The following is a 17,308-nucleotide window of genomic DNA, read 5'->3' on the forward strand; positions in this document are numbered from 1 at the left end:
CTTTATATATCATGCTTTTAAAACATCCACATATTTTAGAATTATAAAAATCTTACTTTGTACCATTATTAGATAGCTATTGCTTATTTCTCTAATAAAAAGGATATGTTTCTAATGTAAAAAGCTTCAGAAATACAGAGTGTATGAAAGCTATAATCTTTTTTCTCACTGCTAAGTAAGCAAGGAGACAAAACACAGACACAAGGCGCTGCCTTGTCCAGGCTATAGTTGAAGTATTTGTGTCATGGACAACCTTGCCACCCGTACCTCCCCCACACCCCCAACCCCTGTGCCCTTTCCTGGTTTTCCTCTGGCAGGAATGTGTTCATCTGGGCACATTTTCCCAAGAAAAACCAGCTACATCTTCATCTACCCCATCCCACCCCCACTGCAGTTTGAGCTGTCGGGGGCCCAACCCCGACTCGATACAAAAGTAACTGACTCCATACAAAAGTAACGTTCAGATGTGCAGTGTTGGCATAAAGACGTACTTGATCCGGGTCGCCCAGGTCAGACCCACTCCTTGAATGTGACCACTGTGGTTTCCATCTAGAACCTTCCAGTTGAAAAGCTCAAGGTAATATCTGAGTATTGCATCAGATGCTAAATTTAACACTTCTGTGAGTCGACTTTAGACTCTGGCTACCAAAGAGAACTCCGTGAACTTGAAGGTCATGGTTGCTTGATCTGAGCAGCATATCTGATCTGAAGGGATAGATCTGATCTACTCTGATCTGATCTGATCTGATCTGATCTGAAGGGATAGATCTGATCTGATCTGATCTGATCTGATCTGAAGAATGTACCTGATGAGGAACGGAGAGTCAGAGGCAATTGTTGGGTTAATTTATCCAATAGTGGCCACTGAAACAGAGGTTCAGAGTTAAGAGAAGTATAAGCTACTGTGGTCAGATGTGCCTTACAGGCTAGATGTTTCTGTGCGTGCACAGACTTAGGTAAGCTTTTGTTTTACTCGTAACATTGAATTTCTCACTCTGCCCATCTCTGTGGCTTCTTTCCAAAGCCTTGAATCAGGAGGACCTTCTGGTTTGCCTCGCTTTTCCTGGAAAAGACACTTTTCCCATGCTAGCCTCTCCTATTGATAAAACCGCTGTGTGGAATTTGGGGGAGATGCTGTCCTCAATTGGCCTCAGCTGCTGATCTAACATACTTAGGTTATTAACCCCTTCGGACCACCGATTCTTGCTGGTTGCCGTGGCTGAGCCTATATCCGCCCTGAGCACGTTCAAGGCTCATGCACTGTCTTTGTGATGGAAAACACTGACTGCCCGGTGTTCAGAGCTGGGGGGAAGCATGACGGAGCATTTAAGCTCTTGAGATTTGGATTTGTGGATGAAGAATAGTCGAGCCTCAGAGAGACTGGAAGTGTTGCCCAAGCCCATCCAGCTGCTTACTGGAAGATCTAAGACTAGAGCCCAGGGCGCTTGTTTCCTGCAGTCTCACTGTTCTCTTCCAGAAAGAACAGTCAGGGAAGCCAACAGCAGCTGTGTGCTCTCAGCAGCCCCTCCCCTCTGGTCTGTGTCGTCAGGGGCACAGATGTGTTCTCTGGTGAGCCACTTGTTCCCACAAAGTGCTACTTTAGGGCTTAACAAAAAAAAAAAAAAAAGAAAGAAAAAAAGAAAGAAAGAAAGACAGAAAGAAAGAAATCACTTTTGTGGGTGGTATTCTCTGTAACTGAGCGCGGCTAGTTTCTGATAGATATTTAGCACCATACAGCAAGAACAGATTTTTTTTTAAAGAGATCTACCTGGACAAAAGGTTACCTTTTGCTTCTAAATTACAAAAGAGCAAATGACTCTTGACGTTTCAGTGTTCTGTTTGCTTATGAAAACGAACCAACCATGCTACAAGAGATAGCACCAAGATTCTTTTAAAACTTCAAAAATGGGCCTGAGGACATAGTGGTTCAGTGGTAGGATTTTTTTCTATCCTGATTTGATTCCCAGTCTATAAAAAGAACTCAAAACCCTTAATGACTTTGACATTCTGCATTTGGACCTTCTAAAGAGCTAAGCTTTGAGTGCTTTAATTTAGAGTGACTTGTAGCAAAGCCTTCCTAAATTCTGTTCTCCATTCCATGCTATTTAATGGCACAGGCTAGCCACACCTAGCCTCCCCTTGGCAAGCTATAAGAGCATCATGCACACCAACAGCGACGTCTGCAAGACAGCATTTAGATCACTGGCTTTCAGAGGTTTTACTGTTGTAGTACAGCTTTGTCCCAGTCTTATAATCCTCCTGCCTCAGCATCCTGAGAATTACCAATGTGCAACGCCACATTCAGCTTTTTGAGCTCCTTTGTCAGAAATGAGCGCTATGATTTCCTAAAAGGCAGAAAACTAATGTAAAGAAGGCGAAGGGCTACTAAGGAATCAGGAAACTGGCCAATGGCAATGCGCCAAGTGCCCTTTTGCATCTATTTTTTTTTCTACCTCTGGCATTTACGTTCACGTTTGATTGGTTTAATTGGCAGCAACATTAGGACACAGACATTCATGTGGCTTTGTATGACGACGTGGGAATCACTGCTAAGTTTATTAAAGGCACCTAAAGAGGAACATTTTGTCCAGCTATATACAGCCAAGGCTTCATGAGAGGGCTTAGTTCACCCGTGTAGCAAGTTTCACTCGCAGGTACCCCAGGGTGGCCCTGAACTTGCTATGTAGCTGAGAATGACTTTGAACTTCTAACCCTTGTGTCGTGTCGCTATCTTCTGAATGCTGGAATTTACAGACATGTGCCACCATGCCTAGTGTATTTGTGCTTAGATGGAACCCAGGGTATCATGCCTGCTGAGAAAGCACTCTACTAACTGCGCTGTGTTCCCAGGGCATGTATACCTGGTATACGTGGTGAAATTATCAGGGCTCTTAAGTAGATTAAAATCTTTCCTTCTTGGAATTATTTCTGGTCTATCAGTACAAATGTCACTGTGTGGGGCGATAATTATAATATGCCCTCTCTTTGTCTAGCAGGAGGTGACACAGAAGGCCAAAATAGCAAGAGACTACTCTCTTGCCAGGTTTTAAATGTGTTCAAGACACAGCAAAACTGTTCCTCCTAGTCATTTCTAAAACTGATAAAAGTGCCCATATAGAGCCTTGAAAGCAGATATTATAGATATTTTTTACATTATAGATTGAGAACACAGAGAAGAATATCTCTACATATACACAGATTTAAATGCATATATTCTGTATATATGTATGGGAAATATATATATATATATATATATATATATATATATATATATATATATATATGAAAATGTACTAACGCATGAAAGAAAATTATAGACGTGCATTTGAAACATCCAGAGAGAGTTAACTTATTTTACAGAGATAAAATGATGAGGTAGGTGAGAGAAGAAATGCAGAGTCTTCTTGGGCGTGAGGTGGAACATTCTGGAAGGGTCTCAGAAGGTAAGAGGGAGCTTTCAGAACTGTCAGCAGGCTTTGGAAAGAGAAGGAGCAGGAATTGGCTGTATATTATCCTATGTGCGAGCAGCATTTGTCTGACTTTTCTGGATAGATGGATATGTGAGAGAGAGCCGGAAGAAGGAGATGGACACTCAATTGAACTGTTTTCACTGGTGTTTCATTGGTATGAATATAAAGGCTTCCCTTGACCAAGTCTATAAACCAAAGCTGAGTCTTCTGCCTGACACTGTCTCCGCTGGCCTGGCTGTAACTGAGAGAGGTAGCCTGGGTGGGAGAAGCAAGACTAAAGAAAAGCACGAACAATCTAGCCATTCTGTCGAATTCTGAAAAATCCCACAGTCTCGTTGGACCTTCCTCTCTGTGTCTGTAAAAGAAGGCCCTTGAAATGCCTTTGGTTCTGGACATCTGGGTCTACCACCTCACCTGTGGCCCAGATGTATTTTCGGAGCAGACGTGAATGTTGAATTTATTAGAAAGTGTTTGCGTGAGAAATTGGTAGATGAGGTCCTTGCGTCTGCCACCTCAGAAAGAAGTTTCATTATCTCCACCCACCTGACTGGTGCAGCAGAGACGTAGTGTGCCTTCCTAGCTTTACCTGAGGTGAGCTCTGGACTCAGCCCAGAACGCATTCGCAGCAAGGCTGCATGGTTGCATGACGGCCAAAGAAAACCAGGAACATTTTCTGTTTCCCTCTCTTCAGGGTGGAAAATTCCATCCCAGAGAACAAGGCTGTCCCAGTGCTGGGGTTCCACCGTGTGTATGAAACGTAAGCTCCCTGGCTACGCTTGTCTGTGGGACTCGGAGTACACTGTCTGAATTGACTTGCCCCATTAAATTCACCTACAGGGAGACGGAATGTGAGAGTATTTTGGTTCTGTGACCAATGTAGTTTTTTTAAAAGAAGAATTGGAGAATTAGTATTAATATGGGAAGAGACTTAGTAAGTTAGAAAGAATGAAGTTAAACGTGGAGAAGAGACAGATAACAGGGTGCAGGGATGCCATATTCTGTGACTCGTAGAGATTTTTGCAGAACTTGGAATTCCCTTTCTAAAAAACAAAACAAAACAATAATGAAATCACGATGTGCTGTAACGGTCACAGGAACCAAACCATGTCTTCTGCCTTCTCCCTAAAGATAGACTTACTCAGCAAAGCAAATCATAGAGAGAAGATCCTCAGACAAGGGACTGGGAGCCTTTCCCACCACACTGAGGCACAAAGGGACCCACAGAGAGACCTACAGAGGAAGGACCGGAAGAGGAAAAAACGGTAGTCTTCCCCACAACTCACGAAAGGCCTGAACACGGCCGCCATCTTGCTCACTGTTATGTGGATTTAGATCTGTCTCTGAAATCTGGAACTAAATTTCTCAAAGAAGTATAAACACAAATGCCCTCAATAAAAAAGGGCTGCTTCGCAATCTTGAGAAGAAAATAAGATGCCCATTCTAGACATTTATTTCCTTTAAGACAAACTTCTAATTTGCATTTGGTAGAATGACTGTGCTATTAAGCGTACAACTTAACCTCCCCTTTAAATCATATTAACAAAAATAAAATGTCCAGAAACTTCAGGAAGTTGAGTGGTAATCTATATTTTTTGTGGATTGTGGAAAGGTACAGTAATATATATATATATACATACATACATACATACATATATATATATATATATATATATATATATATATATATATATCTGAGTGCAAAAAAAAAGCCAAAATAAACTTTCATATATTTTGAGAATTGTTGCCTGGTCTGAACTATTTATAATACTTTAGAGTGCACTAGCATTTTTTGGTAATATAAAAAGTAATAGAATTTTAGTAATATGAGGTCCCACTAGAGATATTTGCTATTAAATTGTTGCTGAGTGTGCTGGGGTTTGGGGGAGAATTATCGAGTTTGCAGATTAGCAAAGCTGGTTCTGGCAATGTTTTAAAATTGAATCAGTGATGCTTTAAACTGGGGTGTATTTTAAAGATTCACACTCAGAATTTAAGAATAGATGAAAAGATTGGTATGTTATCCTCGAGCTGTATATGTTAATTAGCATTTGTATATAAACTGGTTTCTTGTTTGTCCGAAGGTTTAAGTATAGTCGAGTAAGGGCGTGAAGGGGAGGCAGAGATCAGAGACTGAAATCGGGAGCTGACTTTAATCTTACGTGTTTTGTTTTTGGATATTCCAGGAATTTGGTATGTAGCTCAGGTTGGCCTTAAACTCATAGCAATCCCCCTGTCCCTGTCTCCTGAATGCTGGGATAAACGGTGTGAGATGAAGCACCGAGCCTGGTTGACACTCATTTCAAAGCATCTTTTTTGCCATTTCTGCCATTTTGGCTAAGTCTTCCCTCCCTGTCTTTTTTGTTTGTTTGTTTTTCCTTTTCATCCATTCCCAGAGCTACAAGCACAGGATGGCTCAGTTAGCCTTTGCCTGTGTTTCTAATTCAGAACAGAACGGGTGTCTTTCAGTTTTGCCCAGCACATCACCAGTTGAGTTCTCTTCTCTCCTGAACACTGTCTCCTGTGAAGACAACGAGAAGGAAGGAGCAACCTCTCCCACGATCATGGGAGCTCTCTGTGTTCTCGAGAACCCTTGTTCAGTAAGGAGTGAAAGGCGACCGTGGGGAGGTAGCCAGACTACTCGACAAGGGTGCCGTGATGCTCCCCTAACTGCGCCTCCCAGTTTAAAACAAAAGAGCTAAGTGATGGGGTCAGAGCAGATTCCTCTATGATTGCCAAAGAATGCTTTTAGTTATTTTTATTTTCCAATCCTACACTCTTGGGTTATCAGTGCTGGGGAAATACTTTCTGGAATTTCAAGGGGAGACGTGGTGGAAATTTGTCAGTGGGAGTTTTCAGTGGTTAGTTTATTTTGAAACTATTGTTTAACCCAAATTAGTTATTATGCCATAGACAAGGTAGTTAGCCTTTATGATATGATTATTCAAAGGGAATCTGTAATTAATTATCATGAAATATCTGTACTAGAAAACAAGTCCTTTATAAATTGGACTAATTTACATAGTGCTAATAATTATATTTATACTTATTAGCGGAGGAGCTCTTATTAACGATTCGCATTAATTGTTGTTAGAGGGTAATCTTGGATTTGCAAGCATTCCGAGAAGTTCTCCAGTTTGGCTCCTTGCCTTCAGAGATGATTAGGCTGAAATTCTAAGTCTCTAGCATGCTTTCTTCTTGCCTATACCCTGGGCATTCGTTCCTTTGAAGCCTCAAACATTTGCCAGGTAGCCTTGGCTTCTCTTGGGCTCAGTTTTATGTGTACATCTTGCCTCCTGACCCAGAGTGTTAGATCCTTGCAAATCAAGGACTGGGTTTAACTACATTCCTTCATTCCTTTCCTTAGCCTTGGGCAGTGGTCTCTCTAGAGGAGGCTCAATATGTGGATAGAGGAAGATGAGGTAAAGTTGACTTCAAAACTTTTTAGTTCCTAACCATCTTCTTTTTGCATTGGACCAACAACCTCAACTGGAACATGTTAAAGATGCGGGATCCTTGGAGATCACCTAGCCCAACCCTCAGTTTACAGACCATGGAAAGGACCATGGTCCTTACTGGTGGCAGAGTTAAAAGCAGAATTCTAGTTTCACAATTCCATTTTCAGACTTCTCTTTGGATGTTAGTTCCCATGTACATGCCTTACTTTAGAAATGTTTTTGTGTATAGGTATTGTGTGTGTGTGTGTTTGTGTGTGTGTGTGTGTGTGTGTGTGTGTGTGTGTGTACGCGCACATACACACGTGTATGCACATTGCACAAGGAATAGATCCGTGGTGCTTTTGGGTCCTCTGGGACTTGAGTTACAGACCATTGTGGACTGGCATGTGGTGCTGGGAATCAAACTCAGGTCCTGCTGAAGAGTACTGCTGAGCCATCTCTCCAGCCTACACAGCACATGCCCTACTTTGATCTCTGGCTTCAAAGATAGATTGTAAGGAAAGTAGGTCTATTCTTTAGAATGAATCAATATTCTAGGTACCAACCCAGTGTTTTTTCTTTGTATATTCACAGGTCGGAGGCAGCTTATAATACTGCCGATGTGTTTTTAACATCATCCAGTGGCTCTGGAAACTAATTTACAACATCTGGGCTTTCAATATTCTCAGAACATGGATTTTTTTTTCCTCTCTGAATTCCATGTCTCTTAGGTTACTAACAACAGAAGGTTTGGAGGCCTATCTTCTCTATTCACTACTGATCCAAACATGGAAAATTGGGTTTGTGAACCGTCTGTTTCACCGAGAGGAAGGACCATGTACAACATTCTCAGACGTATAGCTAAGCAAGTCTGGGACTCCCTGGTATTACATAATTCCTCTGCTAAACAAAAGATCTCACGGAGTTTGCTGCTAAGCCATGTCTTGTGTAGAATTAGAGTGTGCCTATTCAAAGGTTATTCACACCATTTCTTTGGCTTCACGGTATTCCTGTAGACCCAAGAGGGAGTGTCAGTCACTGCTGGCAATGTTCAGCGAAGGACAATGTAGTGAAACAGATATCTCTTTCCTAAGGTTTGCTCAAGTTATTTGAAGGGAAGGAAAAGCACCACCCTGGCAAACTTAGAAAAGAAAAAAAGAAAAGATCTTAGTAGCAGGAACAGTGGCAAGAAGAGAGCCCTTTGGACTTCAGACAGCTTGGGTGCTGGAGGGACCGTGTTTAACCATTCAGCTCACGTGTATGTCCATGAGCAGAGAAAACTGTGATCTAAACAACCCTGGATCACGTGGGAAGGGCCCATTCCTCAACCAAATGAATTCTCTAAGTAGAAGTTATTGTCACACCCATGAATGCCAACACCTTTTATCTGCCCCTCCAGTGCCTCAGAATGCACTTTGGGTTTGGGGACCAAGAGGAGGAGCCAATGAATCATTTGGTATTGAAAATGCAGTTGTAAGTTATCAGTCAGCATAGGGATGAAGTCAAACCAGGCTGTGAAAGTCCCTCCTGTGACCAGCACCATCCAGGGGAGGCCCACAGCAGTCGAGGTGGTGTACGAGTGCAGGGATCTCGCCGCAGGTGGGCATGACAGTGTCAGAGGCTCCTCGGGGTCTACAGATTCAGGTCTCATTTACTGTGTCAAGGACAAGTTGGGAGGCTAAGCCCTATAGTGCAAGGGTTACCTTTCCTCAGAACCTGTGGAGGTAGCCAAGTCTCCTCAAAAGATTTTGAGAACTAAAAAGTAAGGACAGCCCGTGTGCCCAGTTTCCCCCTTTTTATTTTATCCAGGGAAAGGAAATGCCATGCAGTAATAGAAGAAGACTATATTCTAATAGCCAAGCCATTCAAATAGAACACATTTAATTTCAGGAAAAGAGACCATGTTGTGTGTCTCTTTTGCTCTGGACCCTGTGAAGATGTTTGCACAGGACTGCCTTTGGATGGTGACTTCGGAGTGAGCAGCCTCCCTAAGCTTCTCCTATGAACGTCTCTAGCAAAGCCTTGCTTCAAACCCAGGCAGTGGTGCGTGTTGGATGCCCTGAGTAACATGCTGGCTGGATGGTGTGAATGGTGCGTCATCCTGGCTGAAGCCTCATTCACTTGTGGTTGGGGACGCTGCTGGACCTATCATTGACTCATCCATTCACTAACCAACGGGGCTATGTGCTAGAGAAATGAAATAATAAATGTTCTCTCTTTAAGGAGCTTCAGACTCTTGTTCAAGAGGCTTTTGCTTTTGTTTGTTTGTTTTTTGTTTTGTTTTTGTTTTTTGTTTTTCACAACAACAAAACTGATACCACCAGGGCTTCCATGTAGAAATCCACAGGCCCTGAATATAGATTCTCTCCTCCCTCTCCTTCCCTCCATCCTTCATTTCTTCCTTTTTAACCTTTTTTTTTTTTTTTTTTTTTTTTTTTTACTTTTTAAGTTTTACTATTCTACCAAAATACTAGCAAAATAATGGTGATGTAGAAGTCATTCAACTCTGTAAAACTATGACAGCGAGACCACAATTGCTCAGCTCTTTCTCCCTTCTCCCAAGCCACCCCAAATATCAATAGCTACAACAATAAATAAAAAGAAAGGAATTTAGAGAAAAACCTTAGATAAAATAAGTTTTCCTAAATTTATTTTCTGCTGCAATAAAATTAAATGAACATTGATTAAGTATATATATTTGCATGGCATATATCTATTCTTTGCTTACTGGGTATGACTTTTTTGCAGCTGACAAGGCAAACAAATTATAAGCCACTTACTTTGAATAGAATGGCATGCATTTAAAGTTAAACCCAATTGTTTGCAAATTTAAAACAGGAGGGCTTGGCTTCCCTTTCCTCTAGGTCCTGTTTAAAGGCACACTTCTCACTGGAGATGTTACTGTTCACAACCACACACCGAAGTCTACGGTGTCTTTAGGTAACTAATGCTATCAAACACTTGGCAAGTGACAAACACTGTTTGGCTAACGAACAAATAAATATATGAATTTAGTTAATTAAATTGCTGATGTCATTCTACATGTATGTGTTTGTCTGTGATTTATAAAGTGATTTCACATTTTGCTTTGCAACAACATGCTGAAAAAATTAGTTCGTTACGTTGCTCTTCTGCTTTAAGGCTTGGAAGACATTGGCTACATTCTTGGTCTACAGTGAAAACCGTAATGCAAACATACTAGAAAGTGTAAATAATTAGAGAAACAGAAACATAAGCTGCACACAACAACCTTAATGAATAACACGAAGGCAAGCTAAGGATTCTAACAGTGGTTTAATATGTGCTAGTACTATTTTTATACAATCTGGGGCAGAATAAATCCTTAATAAGCATAGTTCTATCTCTGATTAATGTTTATTGACTTGTGTTTATTGGTGTGTGCGTTTGTGTGTGTGTTTGTGTGTGTGTGTTTGTGTGTGTGTGTTTGTGTGTGTGTGTTTGTGTGTGTGTGTTTGTGTGTGTGTTTGTGTGTGTGTGTGTGTGTGTGTGTGATGTATATTGTAGCTTTTATGTTCTTACAGACAGATCATCTGGAGAGTTACAAATATTTACATCATAGTATCAGCACTAAGCATGATGTCAGCCCCTCACGCAGCTGGACTGCAGCTTCTCTTTCCTCCCTGGTGAGAACCATGGGTTTCGATTAACAGAAAAAAAACAGAAAAGTAGCAATAGGCAGTCCTTCTGGGTAACCCACCCAAGGGACCCCAAACTGGCTCTCTCGGGCAGCTCTCCTTCCTTGCTAAGGCTTTAGATGACAGAAAGGCTTTCTTGAGCAATAGGGGCAAAATGGACCTTAGACCTCAAACCAAGCTCTCAGACGGCCCAGTTCCCAACTTCATTTGAGGAGGTTGGACAGCATTAACTGTGGTGAGGCATCTGTAGAAGAATGCACTTCAGCCATTCCGGGGGGGATGCTGTATGAGGGTTGGTGGATGCTACTGGGGTTTTGGGGGAAGGTAGGTAGTTTTATTCCTTAAACATTTTTACAGTAAAATGGGGTTATAATGTACCCACAGGAAAGTAAAACAAAATGTGAGCGCACACTGCGTAAATCCCTATAAGAGGTACCCTTGTCCACACACCTGAGCCTTTGCATTGACCTCGGATTTCCTGTCTGGATGTCTGACTCCCCGTCCTGCCGTGTGCCTCCGACACACACAATCAGAATCTCAGTATTCTTATCCTTTACTGCTAAGGCAAAAAGGTGAAAACGGAGTCTGAGGTTGAGGGGCTTCCCAGGTGCCCCCTCCATTTAAAAATCAATGTGGTCTTAAAAATATACAGTCAGGACAGCCACTTGAAGACCCCACAGTAGGAAACAGTGATTCTGTAAAGAGACAGCTGGAGTCTGTGGACAGGGGACCCAAGGCTCCTGTTCTGTCGTGGAGAATCTGAATATTTACACGCACGTCCCCTAAATCGTTCTGTGGGTCAGTTTCCCCTTATGCAAATACCAATGTTACATGGCGCTTCTACGAGGCTATGAAAACAACTACAGGAAAAGGCTTTATAAACCACGAAGCGCTGTCAAAATGGGCATTGTTATTACTGATGGTATTTTTATAATTCTTAGTATTTCTGTCATAAAATTACTGTTCACTGCAGGAAACTTTACAGTCGTGTGAATTGTACTGTGCTGACAGCCCAGCTAGGGGGCTGTGCTATAGTTGCAGATATGATTAAGCCTCAGACATCTGCCTCGCATTTATGGGGCTTGGATCGTGCCCGTTTCCGGAACTGCCTTGGCACTCTGGGTAACCACAGACTGCCCATAACACTAATTCCTAGGGTCACTTATGGACTTTCTACCCAATAGCTCAGAGATAACCAACCAGCCATACTGCGGGTCCCATAAAAACTATGAGGCCGCCTGTGTACTGGAAAGAGACCTTCAGGATGGATATGTGGAGACAGAGCTCCTACCCCAAGCTCTGTTAACCCTTCGCAGTCTAGGACTTGAGTTTTCATGTAGTCAAATAGCCAGCTTGAAGTGGATATTCTTTGGAGTACATTGTGGGTATATTTTTGTTTAATCTATTATTTTGTTGGGCTATTTGGGCACATGACAGAGGTTAATTAGGAGGGTAAAATTCATCTGGAGTCAGCTAAAAATCTTGTCAAATGTTTTCGGGTACCTTCAAAAATCCCCCTGCCATGTGTGTGTAAAATCGTAAAATGTTGGGTGTCTTTTCTTGGGTGGCGTTCATCTTTGTTCTTTGAGCGGCAGGCATACGTGTCTCCACTCTCTCAGCACTGGGCTGGCACGGTGGCCCTCCCATGGCAGGCGTTTCAATGTGAACACTGAGGTCTGAACTCATGCCCTCATGCTCAAGCAGCCATACCCTTCACTGGCTGAGCTATCTCAGCAGCTCTGCCTTTAGAAGCCTTAGACTGCACGGCGCTCCATCGCACCTATGTGGGAAAGAGGACTCGGTCAATGAAGACCGTCAGAAGATGGTTCATTGCCCAGTTCCGCGGTTTCCCGCCTCTCTCGCTTCCTTGAGTGGCTGCGACAACTCAACAAATGTGGCCAGGCATCAGACGCGTCGACGTAGTTTTCCACAAACGTACAAAGTAGATCTAGCTGGTCGAAGAGGGAGGACTGATGTGAGGGGAAAGGATGGTGATGCACCTGAGGGGGCCGGGACTAGAAATTCCTTTTGCCTTTAAAAGAAACAATGGTATTTCAGGACTTTTAAGAAATTGTCGCTCCAGGCAATGGTTTTGAGGCTGTATGGAGCTGTTGGAGTGATGTGGACTTCTCTGGTGGGGCATCAGAATGCTAAGACAGGGCTTTGATGCTGGGGGCGCTTCAGCTCCGAATCAGCCCCACTTTCACAGCGGTTCATGCAGGCTTTTATAAGGCATTTAAACCTCACCAGTATTTGCCCATTTGAAGCAATTTACTGGAAAACTGGGTCAAATTTTATAACAATAAAAAATAGAATCTTTCTTCTTCGTATAAACCAATCAAGATATTTTTCGGTTAGAAAACTGTCCGATATTAAAATGTGACTTCTCAATAAAATGGGTTCACTTTCACTTTAGTGTGAGAGCACTATATATCAAGTTCTGGGGGGCGAAAACAAGTGGCTATTAAAATGAATTCTTAAAAGGGTAAGAAATCTAAAAAGTGGATTTCCTTGGAATGTAATGAAATATAAGTTGAAAGGTAACTTGCCAAAGTGACAGCTCTTTGATAACATTACTGGAATTGTCTTTCTGACTGAATCAGTAATACAATATTCTTTTTAATTAAAGGAAGCCAATGTCCTGACATTAAATTCCACACAAATATTCTGGTTATTTAATTGTAATTTATTGTAGTTTTACTGGAAACTTTACCCTCTTAGTTCTTAAAAGGATTTCCAGGCTCAATTAGCACCTTTTCTTCTAATATTGATTTTACTGTATTCATTTTAGATTAAAAAATTTTAAACCTTAGAACTCAAATTTTAGCTGGTTTTAAAGAAGGTATCTCATTTAAAAATTCAGGGTACTAAGAAGACCTTCGTTGCTACCTGAAGAATGATCTTGTTTATCTGATTAGGTTTCTTTGTTCAGGAAATAAGTGCTCAGTCTGAGTCATGGGAGCTTTGTGGATACAGAATTGTTGGCAAAGTGTGAAGCAGAAATATATGACATTATTTTGCAGAATTCTTTGAAAGTGTGTAGCTGTGGCAGAGACTGTGTTTAGTCTCTTCATCCTATGTATCCCTACACTTCACCAAGTTGACGCATCTCTGAACTGATTCCCCTGCCCAGAGTCTGTGTTAATCACTTAGGACACGTGGCCTGCGTGGGGACCTCGGAGGTGGCCCCAGCGTGTTATAAGACATTCTCCCGAGGACAATGGGCTGCAGACAGGAGGTGTGACGGATTCTTGTCCATTCGATGGGCTGTGACAGTTAGCTGGAGCCATCTATTTATTTTATATGATTACTTTCCTCCCTCATATGCCTGACTTCTGTAATAACATGAGACTTTTTGAATTTTGAACATAAACGCTTCACAAGACCATTCCGTGAGTTCCTGACAGTTTTGTTTGCACACTTCCTGTTATCTTTGATGTGGCTTTCAGTTTCATCTTCTTTTGAGAATTTTAACCTTAAGCAGGTTTTTTTTTCTTAAATTCTATTTCAGTATTCAATGACACTAGTGGAATAAGAACCTAGTTTCTAAGGACGACCTTTTCTAGTCACACATTTCAGAAACATCGGAGCTCCTTGGCTTAGCCGGGAAATGTCTGCCGCCACATTAGTGATGTGATAATGGCCTTCACATATCACCTGGACGTTAATAGAATGAAATCACTTGCTGCTCATGAAAGCAGCTTTTCTCTCTGTAGTATCCTGGAGGCACAGTCTGAGCCCGATGAACCTTCTATCACAAAGGTGAACGCCAGAAATAAAACCGACTCACCTCACTCTGTGTGTGTGTGTGTGTGTGTGTGTGTGTGTGTGTGTGTGTGTATTTAATGAGTCTACTGAAATTTGGTAGAAATGACCAATATTTAGGCAGTTGGGTAAAGGATGCCTGGGTCTATAGTCTGCTCCATTCAGTGACATGCAAATCGTCCAATGGCTTGGGACCTCTAACTCAGCTGCAATAGCCATCAAAGGTGCGACTTTATTCTCTCATAACGGCTCTGTAATGTGATCTGCACGCATATCTGCAAACTTTTCCCTGAGCTGTGCAGATGTGGCCGTAAAAGCAGTGTGCACGCCATGGTGTATTTCCCACTTTCTTGGAAAAAAAAATGAATTTGCTTTCTGATTACAGCAGAGCGGCTGCTGTATATAAAATTTCTTACAGGTGCACACCCTCTTAAAGAAAACCTGAGGTATGAAAACCGAGACACACAAAGTGGGAACCATTTCTGTCTCCTATTAATTTTATGGAAGCCTCTTGCTTTGAAAAGATATTTGCATTCGAATTTTATTTAAAAAAAGGATCTTCCAGTGCACTTATAATATTCGTTATTGAATCGAAGTTAGATACATAGCTTTTTGTTCCAGATAGACACTGGCTCTGTAGATTAAAATGTGGACGTAATTAAATGACTTTGGAGAGTCTTTTGGGTTGGGATAAACTGCAAACCGCAAATTGATTTGCCGTGGAATAGGGATGCTTAACATTGTATGCATGTATTTTAGCTAAAAAAAAAAAAAAAAAAAAAAAAAAGGAAACGAAATAAAACTAGCCTCCAATTATTGTTCACAAAATAAAATGTATGGCTTGTAAAACTCCGTTTTGTGTTTAACCCATTTCTCCTATAAGGAACACGGGCTTGCGAGCCACACACGTTCTTCAGTTCGCGTCCGAAGCCTAATCGGGTTCCCCGGCCCTCGCGCGCGCAGGTGTAAACAGATCAACAGTCGCCGCGCACCGCTGAACGCCTGGCCTCGTTTTTCATCTTTTGAAATAAAAGCCCAAGAGAATTTTTGTCAGGATAAATTGGAGATAAAAAAAAAAAGTTCCCTTTTGAAGTGAATACTTTGAACGTGGCAGATTTGTGGGGAATTTTCCTTTGCCTTTGACTCCTTTTAAGATCTAGAAGGCTCTGCAAAATTAGAGTTTTAGTGCATCACTCTATAAACAGTGTCTATCTGAGCCTGAATTAAAGACGTGCTTCTGAGCAGGGACCGGCCTTGTTTAGGTTTTTGTAATTTTAGATGTATTATCTGGTCGAACAATAAATTTAAACATAATAAATTAGTTGACATTTCCTTTAATTAGCCCCCAGCTACATTCCTATAGAAAAGCCCAAAATAGAAATACTTACATTTCTTTCTACAGGCATCTAATTACATTATTATCTGAAACAACTCCTTCCTAATGATTCTTTGAACAATGCTGCCTATGTTTTCTTCCTCCGTGCAGACTTTTTTATAAATAACGTGGTCTACATCAAAACAAACAGTACATTCAGCAAGTGTCTCGAGGCAGAGAGAGGCCCGCTGAGAAATCGAGCTCACCCAACCCCTGTACTCACAAGAAGCTTTTAGACTCGTTAGTGTAGAATTCATAAGAGACGGCACATGGCTGGTTGGAGGACTTTAACACACTTCTCATAAAGACCACCACTAAAATACCCGAAGAAGGGAAATTATACTCACAGACAAGAATTGAGAGAGGCCCAAGAAACTGAGCTGTGTGTGTCATGTAATCCCAAAGATAAAACCCGTAGTGACTAGTGTTAGTAGAAGGACTAGCTACCATCAAGGAGACAGTGTGGCGAGGGTATTGGTCATATTAAAGACAGTCTTTTCCTACATGATGCCAAAGACACGATATTGGTTATATTCTTAGGTCCCTTACTTAAGACCAAAGAGGCAACACTTCTAGCAAATCCCCACAAGACATTGCCAATCCTACTTAAGATGCACCAGGATTAAGGCGCATTCCATAGACACTGGAAGATAGGGCCTCAGTATTATTATCCAGTGCTCTGTAAGACATGGCTTTGTCCTGTCCAGAGAGGGTTATTTCCCACATAGTCAGCATTTAACTCATCATCCAAGTTTATCCTAAGATTAGATCCGGCGGCCTTCCTTTTCCAGAGGAATTCACTGAAGATGACTGACTTACACTGAGCCTTAGTACGAGTTTCTTTGTTTCTCAAAACTCAGTTTCCGTCCTTCATCTGTGCAGCTCCTTGAGGACTACTTGCGTTCACATTTTAAAAAGAAACCCTTATACGTGCCACAGGCCTTGTACCCATGGGCGTAAATCCCACGATGTGAGCTCAGACACACATCCTTTTCCCGTTTGTTTCCATTCTCAGTGCCAACTTTGGCTTGAGAAACAATGACGGTCAGCCTGGTGTGAAGGAAGCATCCAGCACATAATGCACAGAGGGGTGCCCAACCATAGAAGGAAAAATGTCAACATGGCCGGGGTGAGAACAGAACAGACACTCATCAGGTATCAAAGGGCAGGTCTGGATCTGCCTGAGGTGACAGGTGAGCAGTTTTCATGCTGGTCCTGTTTTAAAAATGACCCAGGAGTTAGTCTAGATGATAACTATGAGATGAACTATTTAAATGGTCACAGGTTTGCGCTCGGAGGTCACCTGACTTGGTCTTCTTCATCAGAAAACCAGAAAACATCGATCTTCCTCACCTTTATCCAAAGCATGCCTCAGGGATTAAAGAATTCCAGGTGGGAAACATAGGCTTGCTGTTTATTTAGGAATTTTTTTAAGCAGCAAGGCCCCATATGGCACACTGGATGAGTTTATTTATTGGATCTCCAATATCGCTGGCCTCGGAGAGTGAATACAACATCTGCAGTGACAAATTTACTAACCATGAATGGATTGCATTAGTCCCGTAATTTGTAAAGCATTTTTTCCATCTGGGAAGATGGTGTGGTATA

The sequence above is a fragment of the Rattus rattus genome, chromosome 5, assembly GCF_011064425.1.
Source record: "Rattus rattus isolate New Zealand chromosome 5, Rrattus_CSIRO_v1, whole genome shotgun sequence".
Lineage (NCBI taxonomy): Eukaryota > Metazoa > Chordata > Mammalia > Rodentia > Muridae > Rattus > Rattus rattus.